This window comes from Anomaloglossus baeobatrachus, chromosome 2 (assembly GCF_048569485.1).
Source record: "Anomaloglossus baeobatrachus isolate aAnoBae1 chromosome 2, aAnoBae1.hap1, whole genome shotgun sequence".
Classification (NCBI taxonomy): domain Eukaryota; kingdom Metazoa; phylum Chordata; class Amphibia; order Anura; family Aromobatidae; genus Anomaloglossus; species Anomaloglossus baeobatrachus.
Window position 1 is genome coordinate 666,608,741 of NC_134354.1, and position 12,264 is coordinate 666,621,004.

Here is a 12,264-nt window from a genome sequence, read left to right on the forward strand (position 1 = left end):
AAAATGAGGTTTCAGATCTGAAGCCTCTGTCACTCCAGCTCTATTTTCTGCCCAGCACCACTTTCTCCTGCTTGACTGAAGGCTCCTTGACATGAAGTCACAAACTAGAGAGGCTGTCAGTCAAGCAGGAGGAGGTGACACTGAGTAGGAAATAGAGCTAAAGTGACAGAGGCTTCCGATCTACCATAGCAATTTGCAAATCAATTCAAACCCTGATACCTTAGTAATAGAAGAATGTACTGGCCATGTAAAGGTATCTCTGGACTTGTCCTAGAAAGAACTGCATGTGTATATAAATAGTTTGGCATGTGAAATCCTGCTGACACATTCTCTGTAAAATACAGATCTTACAAAAAATGAAAATCACTGTGAAAATCCAAGATGATGAGAACCTCAAAGACTTCATCACCAAGGTCATGGAAGTTACATTTTCATTTTCTCTATATAATGACTGTGTCAGATAAGGGCAAAAATGGCCGTCTTTTAGTAGAGCCATTCAAAGTAAATAAACACATATTTCAAGGTTTTTATACATTTGATATATTTCACGCTTTAATTTATTGTAAACATTGTCTTACGTCAATAAAACCTAAATGATTAACCTAATAAGTTGTTTTTTTTTCTCTAGCAAAGTCTTTGAATTTGGGGGGAATAAGAGGTTATTTCTTATTAATTATTGTAACCAGCCAAGAAGAAGCATTGCTGAGCTCACAGGCTGGTCTTAGGAGAATTAGTCCTCATCACTGAGATAGAACTTTCATGTCACACTGTTCCTCTCATGTTTCATACAGGAACAAGATTAAACTATAAGTAACTGCTACCGTAGTTTTCCAAAAATAAGACACTGTCTTGTACTTATTTTTGCCCTCCCAAAAAAGCACTAGGGCTTATTTTTCGAGGCGATCTTATTCTTGAGGAAACAAGGTTGGGGATAAGTTTACCCCCCCAAAAAAACAGAACCCACCCCCCCACTTCCCAGGAGACTCATATGTGTCGCCCTGGGCAAGCCAGGGGACACAGGTCATCACACTACCACACCCTACATCCCAGTCAGGAACACCAAAGCTAACCAAAAATCCTTGTTGCCTTCCTCCAGAGGCTGATGATTCACACCAGGGGGTGGGCCAGGCAGTTGGCTCCGCCCACCGAGGAGTTCACAGCTCTGGAGGCAGGAGAAACCAGGCAGATTAGCTCAGGGGAAGCTTGAGTGAGGAGCTAAGTGGAGGAGTAAACAAGAAGTGGAAGGAAGTAAAGTGGTAAAGGAGGAAAGCAAGAGTGGTGACAGAAAGAAAGCCTGAAGTAGTCCAGCTGTGTGCAGGACAGGTCAGCAAGGTCAGCAACGGCGGTGACTGTCTGGAGGGGGACCGTTTGGAAGTTCCTGGAAGGACCGCGGACGGGTAGTGGCCCGGCGGTCTGGAGCAGTGTACCGAAGGACAGTCAGCACTAGGGCAGGGGCCTCTCGGACCCTGGCAAGGCTAGGAGTCGCCATATTTTGCCAAATCCGTCAGTGAAGGGGACGTAGATCCCCCAACAACCAAGTCCCGATTGAAGGCAACAGCCCAACCAGAGTAGGAGAGACACCGCCACCGCCAAGGCACCAGTCTCTCAGGGCCAGCGCCTGCGGGCAAAGAGTAGAGCTCCTCCGGTCCAGCTTGAAGCCGGGGAGCGGGTTACCGGTGGGAATCCATCGCTACCAACACAGAAACAAAGGTGCAAGGAAAAGGGACATCACCGTCACCTACTGGGAGAGCAAGTGCAGCCGTCCGTGGGAACCGTCTTTCCAGCCGTGTGGTTTACCGTAAAACTGTGTCAACGTCTCAGGCTGAGTGAGTACCACAGTGCCGCAAGGCACAGCGCTGCCCCCGCGTCCCTGCTCCCACCGGGCCCTGCACCTCCCTCACCATCACCGGGCCCCGGGATCACCAACCCCTACCCACGGAGGGGCAACACAACACCTGGCTGCTCCGCATCACCATCCCCGGGATCCCCATATTGAGCAGCGGTGGTGAAATCACCACAACCGTGGGTGGCATCACGGACAATAAACTATTCCCACACCCAACAACCCCCTTTCACTCACGGGCGAGGAGCGCCGCTCGAGAACCCCCGGGATCCGGCCCACAGCTCGAGCCACCACTGAGCAGCAGCCGCCGGACCCAAGCAGAAGGGGTGAGCGTAGTGTGCTGACACCCTCCTCCCCGCCCGCGACAACTTGGCGTCACGAACAGGATCTTACCGCTCTGCCGTTTGGTAGAGGTGCGCCTTGTTACCGCCGGAGGTATCCGGCTGAAAAATTTCAGAAGTCGCCATCTTTGGCGCGAAAAGTTCCCGCTCAAGCGTCTTCTCGAGTAGCAGAGGCGCGAAGGCCAAAACCCCGCCCCGAGAGAGGAGGGGCCGAAAAGAGCTAAGGGGGACGCGATGGCGGCTGGCTGCATGTAGCTGCAGCTATAAAAGCAGGGACGCCAGGACTCTGCAGACATACCGTTCCTGGAAGAAGAAGAAGCCATCATGTGGATGCCATCCCGCGACACCGTAGCCCCCGCGCCTGGAACCGCGGCGTGGGTGGAAATCCGAACCGCGCAGCTCTATCAAAGGCTGCAGGTCAGGATGCAGCTCCTCATGGAGGAGTGGGAGACCGACATGGCGGACGTTATAGCCACCGTGCGGAGACGCGAGGAGGAAGCAGAGAAAGGGAGGGTGAGTGACCCACGTTCCGATGCCCTGGAAGGGCCGGTCATCGCGGCTGCGGGGCCCGGTCCAAGCCCTCTCCCTCCGTTGCCTCCCTCGCCACCCGTCTCGGAGGCCGTGACCCCGCCACTAGGCCTGCCACCACCGCAACCGGTAGCAATACCCAGCGTCCCCGCCCAGGCGGACCGACCTGTAGCCGGAGCCCGCAGTAAACCGGAGGTGTTACCGTGGAAGATTCCGAAGGTTGAACCGGAGGCATCCCCTGAAAAATCCCCCGAGCCGGAGCCGATGACCCGCTCCGAGCCGAAGGCCCAGCAGCGGAAAGCCCCTATGCCCATCCCCCACACCTCGGCTGAGGTTTCGCCGGGTTGTTGCTGTAAGGCAGCGCCCAAGGCCAAGACACCGCGGGACATGCCGCCCAGATTCCTGACAATGGGCAACTTCCAAGATGTCCCGCGGGGCCCGACCCGTGCGCCGGCGCTGGCAGCAGCGCCGTATTGGGATAGGGAGCCGGTACCGCTGGGCCTGGAGATCGCTGAGAGGGAACGGAAGAAGGCCGAGCTGATGGCCAGAGCGATAAGGGAGAAGGAGAATCTCCGCCAGGCCACGTTCCGTGTCCGGGGACCGCTGTACGAGGGGCAGGTGAGGCGGTTTGATGTCCGCCGGGGCTACGGTTTCATCTACGAGCCGGGCCTGGAGGCCGAAGTGTTTGTAGCCCGGCGGGATGTAAATGCCCACCTGCCTGAGGAGCATCCCGGCCGCAACCTCATGCCGGGAGACCTCGTTCAGTATACCCGACACTGCGGGGAGAGGGGGTGGTTTGCCCTGGATGTGAAGCTACGGGGCAGCCAGGAAAGCCGAGTGGGTCCGGCACCCCCTCCCTCGGATGAAGTTGAAGGCCTGGAGTAGGGCAGCGGAGCACCGTTGTCCAGTCCCCGTTGGGACCACCATTTTGTTTGAAGTTGAAAAGTTTGAAAAAGTTCTACTAATGATGAAAATGATACCGAGTACCTCATCTGATTATCTGTGTGATTTGCAACCGGCCGGAGCCGGCACCGTTGTCCCCGTGGGGACCGTTTAAAAAGTTTTGCATGGGAACTATCCATGGACAAGCCCGTGAACTTGCAGGGCAACCACAAACGTTAAGTGGCTTGTAAATAAGTTGTTTGCTGTTACCATGTTCCACAATGCCGCCTCCGGAGAGGCAGGTTGGAGGGAGGGCCCTCAGCAGAGCAGGCTGGGGCCCAGCCACCAAAGGAACCGGTGGCTACCCTCTGGAGGGGAAGGACAGATCCCGCTCGGGTAACTTGTGCTGGACTGTGGCTCAAGGGGTGCTGCCTGGGCTCTAGGGGCAGCACCAGGGCCAGGTTGCTTGGGTGGGAGAGAGCGGAAACCGTAACCGTAAACCGTTTGCAACGTTTAAGAAATGTGCCTCCCGTTATGGGAGGATTCATTAAAAATGTAAATATGTTATTTTACCATGTTATCTTTTACAGAAAAATAAAACCGGTGTTGGACGGCAGCCCGCGGACGGTCTGCATTTTGCTAAGGGGGAATGTGTCGCCCTGGGCAAGCCAGGGGACACAGGTCATCACACCACCACACCCTACATCCCAGTCAGGAACACCAAAGCTAACCAAAAATCCTTGTTGCCTTCCTCCAGAGGCTGATGATTCACACCAGGGGGTGGGCCAGGCGGTTGGCTCCACCCACCGAGGAGTTCACAGCTCTGGAGGCGGGAGAAACCAGGCAGATTAGCTCAGGGGAAGCTTGAGTGAGGAGCTAAGTGGAGGAGTAAACAAGAAGTGGAAGGAAGTAAAGTGGTAAAGGAGGAAAGCAAGAGTGGTGACAGAAAGAAAGCCTGAAGTAGTCCAGCTGTGTGCAGGACAGGTCAGCAAGGTCAGCAACGGCGGTGACTGTCTGGAGGGGGACCGTTTGGAAGTTCCTGGAAGGACCGCGGACGGGTAGTGGCCCGGCGGTCTGGAGCAGTGTACCGAAGGACAGTCAGCACCAGGGCAGGGGCCTCTCGGACCCTGGCAAGGCTAGGAGTCGCCATAATTTGCCAAATCCGTCAGTGAAGGGGGCATAGATCCCCCAACAACCAAGTCCCGATTGAAGGCAACAGCCCAACCAGAGTAGGAGAGACACCGCCACCGCCAAGGCACCAGTCTCTCAGGGCCAGCGCCTGCGGGCAAAGAGTAGAGCTCCTCCGGTCCAGCTTGAAGCCGGGGAGCGGGTTACCGGTGGGAATCCATCGCTACCAACACAGAAACAAAGGTGCAAGGAAAAGGGACATCACCGTCACCTACTGGGAGAGCAAGTGCAGCCGTCCGTGGGAACCGTCTTTCCAGCCGTGTGGTTTACCGTAGAACTGTGTCAACGTCTCAGGCTGAGTGAGTACCACAGTGCCGCAAGGCACAGCGCTGCCCCCGCGTCCCTGCTCCCACCGGGACCTGCACCTCCCTCACCATCACCGGGCCCTGGGATCACCAACCCCTACCCACGGAGGGGCAACACAACACCCGGCTGCTCCGCATCACCATCCCCGGGATCCCCATATTGAGCAGCGGTGGTGAAATCACCACAACCGTGGGTGGCGTCACGGACAATAAACTATTCCCACACCCAACAAACCCCTTTCACTCACGGGCGAGGAGTGCCGCTCGAGAAACCGAGAAACCCCCGGGATCCGGCCCACAGCTCGAGCCACCACTGAGCAGCAGCCGCCGGACCCGAGCAGAAGGGGTGAGCGTAGTGTGCTGACACCCTCCTCCCCGCCTGCGACATTAGCGGTCGCTGGTAAGTGTCACACGCAACGACGTCGCTAACGACGCCGGATGTGCGTCACGAATTCCGTGACCCTAGTGATATCTCGTTAGCAATGTTGCTGCGCGTAAAGCGGCCTTTAGTCTTTTAACCCTAGAACACATACCTGGGGCCTCGCAGGCTTGGTAGGTTACTTGTTTTCTATGGTAGATTTCTATGGTTGCATGTTCTAGGGTTAAATGTTGCTGTCAATTATGATTTAGGAGGTTAGGAATTGGGTGTCACTTCTGACATCTATTGTTTCCCGCCTGCAAAGTGATCTACTGAAGGCCCTGATGTTTGCCTTGTTAGTACCGTATTTTTTGGATTGTATGACACACTTTTGTAGCACCCAGGAATATGGGGTACTCGGTTGCAGGCAGTGTCTCTCTTGGGAATGTCACGGTGGTGGCTGATACCTGATTCCGTGCCCTGGGCCCTTTGTATAATGGGGATATTTACAGGGGATCTTTGAATAACGTTTAGACGTGACGCCACTTGCGGTGTTGCAGCTAAGTTTAGGGAGCCGCCACTGCAGAATGTCTCTACTGGGGCTGGTGGTATCAGCAGCTAGCATGGTAGTCCCTCCATAAGTAGGGTTTTGCCCCTGTGGGTTTATGGTGCAGTGGGCGTTGGAAGAAGGGAGTCCAGACAGGTATTCAGTGCAACTGGTTTACTCACTTGAGATGTTAACTGGTTGCCCGAGGCCGGCTGGTTTCGCCTCCAGGTCCACTTCGTCCCAGTGCCAGTCTGGTTCTCTGGTACCTTCCTCCCTTGCACCTGTCTCTGGTAAGTGGGTCCCCATGGTATAGAACACTGGGGGTCCCCGTTCTGTGGTTTGTCCACTTCTGTCCACCTGATGGTAGCGTGAACCCTGTGGGGTTGGAGTCTCTGGTCCTGTCCCCGGTTCTCCCTTTGCTACTGAGTCTTCGGATTCTTTAGGGTCAGCAAGGTCCTTTGATGTGCAGGTGTTAACAGGTTGGCTTAAAGCTCTTTCCTGTCCTAGGGTCCTGTACCTCGTCGGTGCGTAGTTCCAGGAGTACTCCACCGTACTCCACCGGCAACCACTTCTTCTGGGTACCAGGTTACCGTCAACCCAAGTCAGGACGTTGGTCATTCACACCTCCACACTTTACTGTCAACTCTAGACTGACTACTCTCCACAGTCTGCCCCTCCCACCTGGTCAACTAGTGGACTGGAGTGGCTCCACCTCTAGGAGGCCACCCATTGGTCCCACCCTAGTTGGGTACCATTGTATGGGGGAATGTTGGGGAAAATTGAGATTACCTGGGTTCTTGTTGGTACAAGCACTAGGGTTCTGAGTCCCTAAGGGGGTAGGCCCTGCATCCTGGTGGGGATGGAGAACCTTGTAGCACCCTGATGGGTTCAGGGGCGCTACACTTTTTTCCCCCAAAACTGGGGGTAAAATGGGGGGGTGTCTTACAATGCAAATATGGCTTACCAGGGCATCGGTAGTGGAGCATGGTCATAGGAGGCAGGGTAGGTGATATTGAGGGTGTCACTGCAGTGTCGTGGCAGCGGGCACCTGATCTGACTGTGGACTTTATTGAACCACCCATTGTTGATGCGATGAAATTCAAGAAAATGGCTGCGGAGGTGGCACATATGCAGGGTAACATGATGGGCTTCAAGAAAATGGCCGTGGATGCCTTTCTGCGTGTACGCCTCCTTCGGGGCCATTTTCTTGAAGTCCATCGCGTGAGCCGAGGGAGATTCAATGGAGCCCGCAGTCAGATCAGGCGCCCACCGCCGCAGCGACACCCCGACATCCCATCCTGTGACCCTCCTCTGCAGTGACACCCCCGCAGCATGCCAGCCAATCAATGGTACCCGCCACCAGAATACCCCCGAGGCCGCAGTATTGCCGACCCTCCATCCACTGACTGAGACGCAACACCCCCTACTCTGAGCCCGTAGCATCGCTAACCCAACCTCCTGTGACCTTCCTGAGCCGCTCCACCACAGCCGCTCCCTCCTGGTGAGCATTAGGATTAAGACGCACTAGGATTATAAACTGGACCCTCATTTTAACATTAAAAATGAATTTTTCCTATTCTCCTTCTCTAAATTTGGCGTGCGTTTTATAATCCAGAGCTTATAAACCAAAAAATACGGTACACCTTAGGGAGACCAGTAATTACAAAATATAATGCAGTACTGGTGTTCTACAATATCACGTGGTCAAGTTACCTAAGTGGACAAATAAAAAGAAAGTTTAAAACACTTTAAATAATATAACAAGAATTAACAGAACTTTACATAATCCTCCCTGATCATATAGCAAAATGTTATAAAACTATAACAACTGAAAAATAAAAAAGTTATTGCTCTCCTATTTATTTATTTTGTTTCAAGTAATAAACTAAAATTAAATAAATGTGGCATAGTCATAAATGTGTTGACTTGTAGAACAAAATTACTAGGTAATTTTTACAGCAAAGTTAATGTGGTAAAAACCAAACCCAAAAACAAAGAATTGTTGTTGAGTTTTTTACAATTCCACCACACTTCAAAAATATTTCCTGTTTTTAAGAGATTGTAGGGTGAAATAGTATCATTTAAAAATACGTATCCTGCAAAAAAATAAGCCCTTATACGACTAAATCGACAGAAAATTCTAAAAAACTATGGCTCTTGTAGTGCAAAGAAGAAACAAAAAAAAGAAAAAGTGAAAAATGTTTCCAAGGGGGGGTTTATGAAACTGAAATCAAACACGTGATATTAAGGAAAAAAAATGTTGGATATGGTGAGCTGGTAAAAAAAATCTTCAATCTTTATTTTATATACAATTCATATAAAAATCACCATAATGGCATCATTTTTACCAGCTGAGCAGATCCAACATTTTTTTCCTTGATGTCTCAGCTATTGTTGAAGTGGAAGAATGTATATTATCCCAGTTTTTGGATCATCATACACGGCGAGACATTTCTTCTTTCGCCATATTTTCGTCATAAGGCTTGAATATAATCCCTACCCCGAAAATAAGCCCTATTCAGCATTCAATAATGAAGTGTCCCTGCAGCTAAAAAAGTTAAAGAATACGCAGGACACTTCATTATAGAAAGCAGACACCCCCAAAAGAGAGAAGAAAGAAGACAGAGGCCCCACAATCAGGGGCGTACATAGAAATCATGGGGCCCCATAGCAGAATTTCTAATTGGGCCCCCGCCCCCCAAAAAAAAAAAAATAATAATATTCGGCTGGTCACAGAAGCATACTCCACAATGTTTATAGCCCTTATTACATTTTCCTCCTATTGAACCCCTAGATTCCCCATTCATTGCAGATAAACTGTGATGGCAACAAAAGTTCCCCACAAAAATTGTATGATACCATACAATAAATTCTTCCACAGTACCATTCAACTACCCTAGCAATGAATGGTGACTCTGACACAGTACAATCTCCAACTGTGACCCCCAAAAAGCCCTCCATGCAGTATAATGGGTCTATATATAGTATAGTCTAATGGGCCCCTACTATCCCTTCAAATAGTATAATCGACCCGACATAGCCCTCAGCACAGTATGATAGACCCCTCACAAACCTTCCCACTGTATATATGCTTACATACAGTAAAATGGCCCTTGAATAACTAGTTAAAGTAATAAAGGCTCCCTCATAGCCCTCCAAATAATATAATGGGCCCACAAAGCCTTCCATATAGTTTAATGGGCCACACATAGTCCTCCATAGAGTAATGGGCCCCACATAGTCCTCCATATAGTATAATGTCTTCCTCAATAGTCCCCCATAATTATAATGGGTCACACATACTCCTCCATATCGTCTAATGCACCCCATAGTCCACCATGTTTTATAATGCACCTCATAGTTCTCCATATATTATAAAGCACCCCCAAAGTCTTCCGTAAAGTTTAATGCACCCCATAGTCCATCATATATTATAATGCACTCCCCATAGTTATCCATATATAGTCCTTCATATTAATGCACTTCTCATAGTCCTTCATATATTATAATGCACCCTGTTACGGTTGCTGTGGCACTGGAGACTATGTTCGGATTTCTTGCAACTGCACGTGTGCGAGCACTGGAGACTAAGTCCTATTTTGGAGCCATTGCACATGTGCGGGTGACATCATCGCTGACACGAGGTCACATGTCTCTGACACCTTCTATGCCGATTGGTCGCAGGTCATGTGCTTGTGACGCTTTGCTCGGTGATAGGCCAGCGTGACGTCATTGCTGTCATTCTGGCAGCGGATTGGCTCTGGTGTCCTCCATCTTGGATGAGGCACAGAGTCTATATAAGACCCTGACTCACGCCGCCCGGCGCTCAGTCCTCTTGGTTCCTGCATAGGAGTAGACGCTCTGTGCATGTCCCTTGCGGCACCTATTCTATCTAGGTCAGCATTATCGGTAGGGTAACGCTCTTGTACCTTGCAGCTTATGCTGTGGTCCGTATCCTCGCACCTTAGTGGAGCAGACATAGGCAGGTGCTTGCTGCACATGGTCTGACTGGGCCTTGTGGTTCTACTCTGAGGTGAGCGCTATCGGTAGGGTAGCGCTCCTGTACCTTTCAGCCGTACTGTTGTCCGTGTCCTCTCCTCGCACCTTAGTGGAGCGGACATAGGTAGGTTAGGTGGTCGTAGCCTTCTAGGGTAACGCTCCACTACGCTGCCTCCTGCAGCAGTCCGTATCCTCGCACACTAGGGGAGCGGTCATAGGCAGTAGTTTCAAGCTAGCAACCTTGCTGCTGTCCGTATCCTTGCACCACAAGTGGAGCGGACATAGGTAGGTGCCATATTGCACACACTACACCTAGTCTCTGTGACTGTTAACTGAGACAGGTGCTTTCACGCTCACAGACTGTGAGACTTCTATGCACTTTTATGTTGTATTCCTCACTCTTTTGCATTTCCACTCCTATGTTATTCTAATAAGGTAGTCACTGTGACTTAAACAGTATACGCCACTATTGGTCTTGGTGACACTGTGACGCAACAGTGTCAGTACCGCTTTGGTGGTACAGGTTTCCCCTATCCTCTGCCATACTCTGCAGCAGAGCTCTGCACTGTGGACCCTGACTGTCGGATAGCCTTCCATTCCCTTATTATCCGACAGCCCCCGTAACACACCCCATATTCTGCCATATAATATAATGCGGCCCACATACTCCTCCATATAGTATATAGCCTTCAGATGAATCACTGAAAAGAAAAAAAAATACTGTACATGGTTATCATATAAAGAAACAGACAATAAGCCAGCTCACCATAGTTTCAGTCAGGAGTGTGCCATGTAGTCCGCACGTGAATCACTGGTCTAAGTTAGGCACAATCAATAAGAAGAAACATATCCAGCGGACCGCAGGCAGGGATGAATAAAATAAGCTGTTTATTTCTTACTTTAAAAATCCATTCATGCAGCAATGGCATACCCAGTATACAACAAGATGTACAATCCAACGCGTTTAGACAGAAAAATATCGCTAAGTCTTATTCCTGGATCAAAACGATGCTGAATAAGACTTGGCGATATTTTTCTGTCGAAACGTGTTGGATCATACATCTTGTTGTATAATGTGGATGCCATTGCTGCATGTCTGGATTTTTGAAGTAAGAAATAGACAACTTCTTTTTTCATCCCTGCCTGCGGTCCACTGGATGTGTTTCTTCTTATGGTTATCATATAAAGGGGTTTTTTTGTTTTTTTTTTTAAATATGGCTATTACTCATGTACAACCTGCAAATATATTACTAAAGGTTATACTTTTCAATCATTTAATACAGGCACAATCTATAAAATAGACGGATTTTTAAACTGCAACTCAAAAGGCGACATATACCTGGTCGATTGTAGCATCTGTAGAGTGCAATATGTGGGCTGTACCACCGGCCTTGTGAAAGTCAGAATGAGGAGACACATTTCAGAGAGTAAAAACACCAGCTTTTATATGTCAGCAGTCTCTAGACAATTTCAACATCACCATAAAGGGAACACTACAGTGCTGAAATATCGGGCTATAGAGAAAGTTGTTAAACCAGTGCGAGGAGGGGATTTTAGGTGAAAGATCCTTAACAAAGAATCATTTTGGATCTTTAAACGTTAAAACAGAAATCCTGATGGTTTAAACATGTGACAGGATCTCATTATGCAATTCTCTTGAATATCCTTGTTTGTTTAAGGTCTCATACTTACAATATGGTCTCACATTCTCTTTTGTATATATTAACTATTCATGTGCTCTCATTTCTTCGCTAGTTTTAATTGGTGTAGGTTACTTGCCTTGTATTTGCATGTTCACTTGACAATTAACCACTTCACATATTTGGACAAAACAAAAACAAAAAAACACTACCATGTCTTTGTCCGTATATTTGTGATCTTCAGAAGAGGTTATACATCCATGAATAAAGGCTACTTTACACACTGCGAAATCGGTCCCGATATCGCTAGTGTGGGTATCCGCCCCCATCTGTTGCGCGACACGGGCAAATCGCTGCCCGTGCCGCACAACATCGCCCAGAGCCGTCACACATACTTACCTGTCCGGCGACATCGCTGTGACCGGCGAACCGCCTCCTTTCTAAGGGGGCGGTCCGTGCGGCGTCACAGTGACGTCACTGAAACGTCACTGAACCGCCGCCCAATCGCAGCGGAGGGGCGGAGATGAGCGGGACGTAACATCCCGCCCACCTCCTTCCTTCCGCATAGCGGCCGGGAGGCAGGTAGGGAGAGCTTCCTCGCTCCTGCGGCGTCACACGCAGCGATGTGTGCTG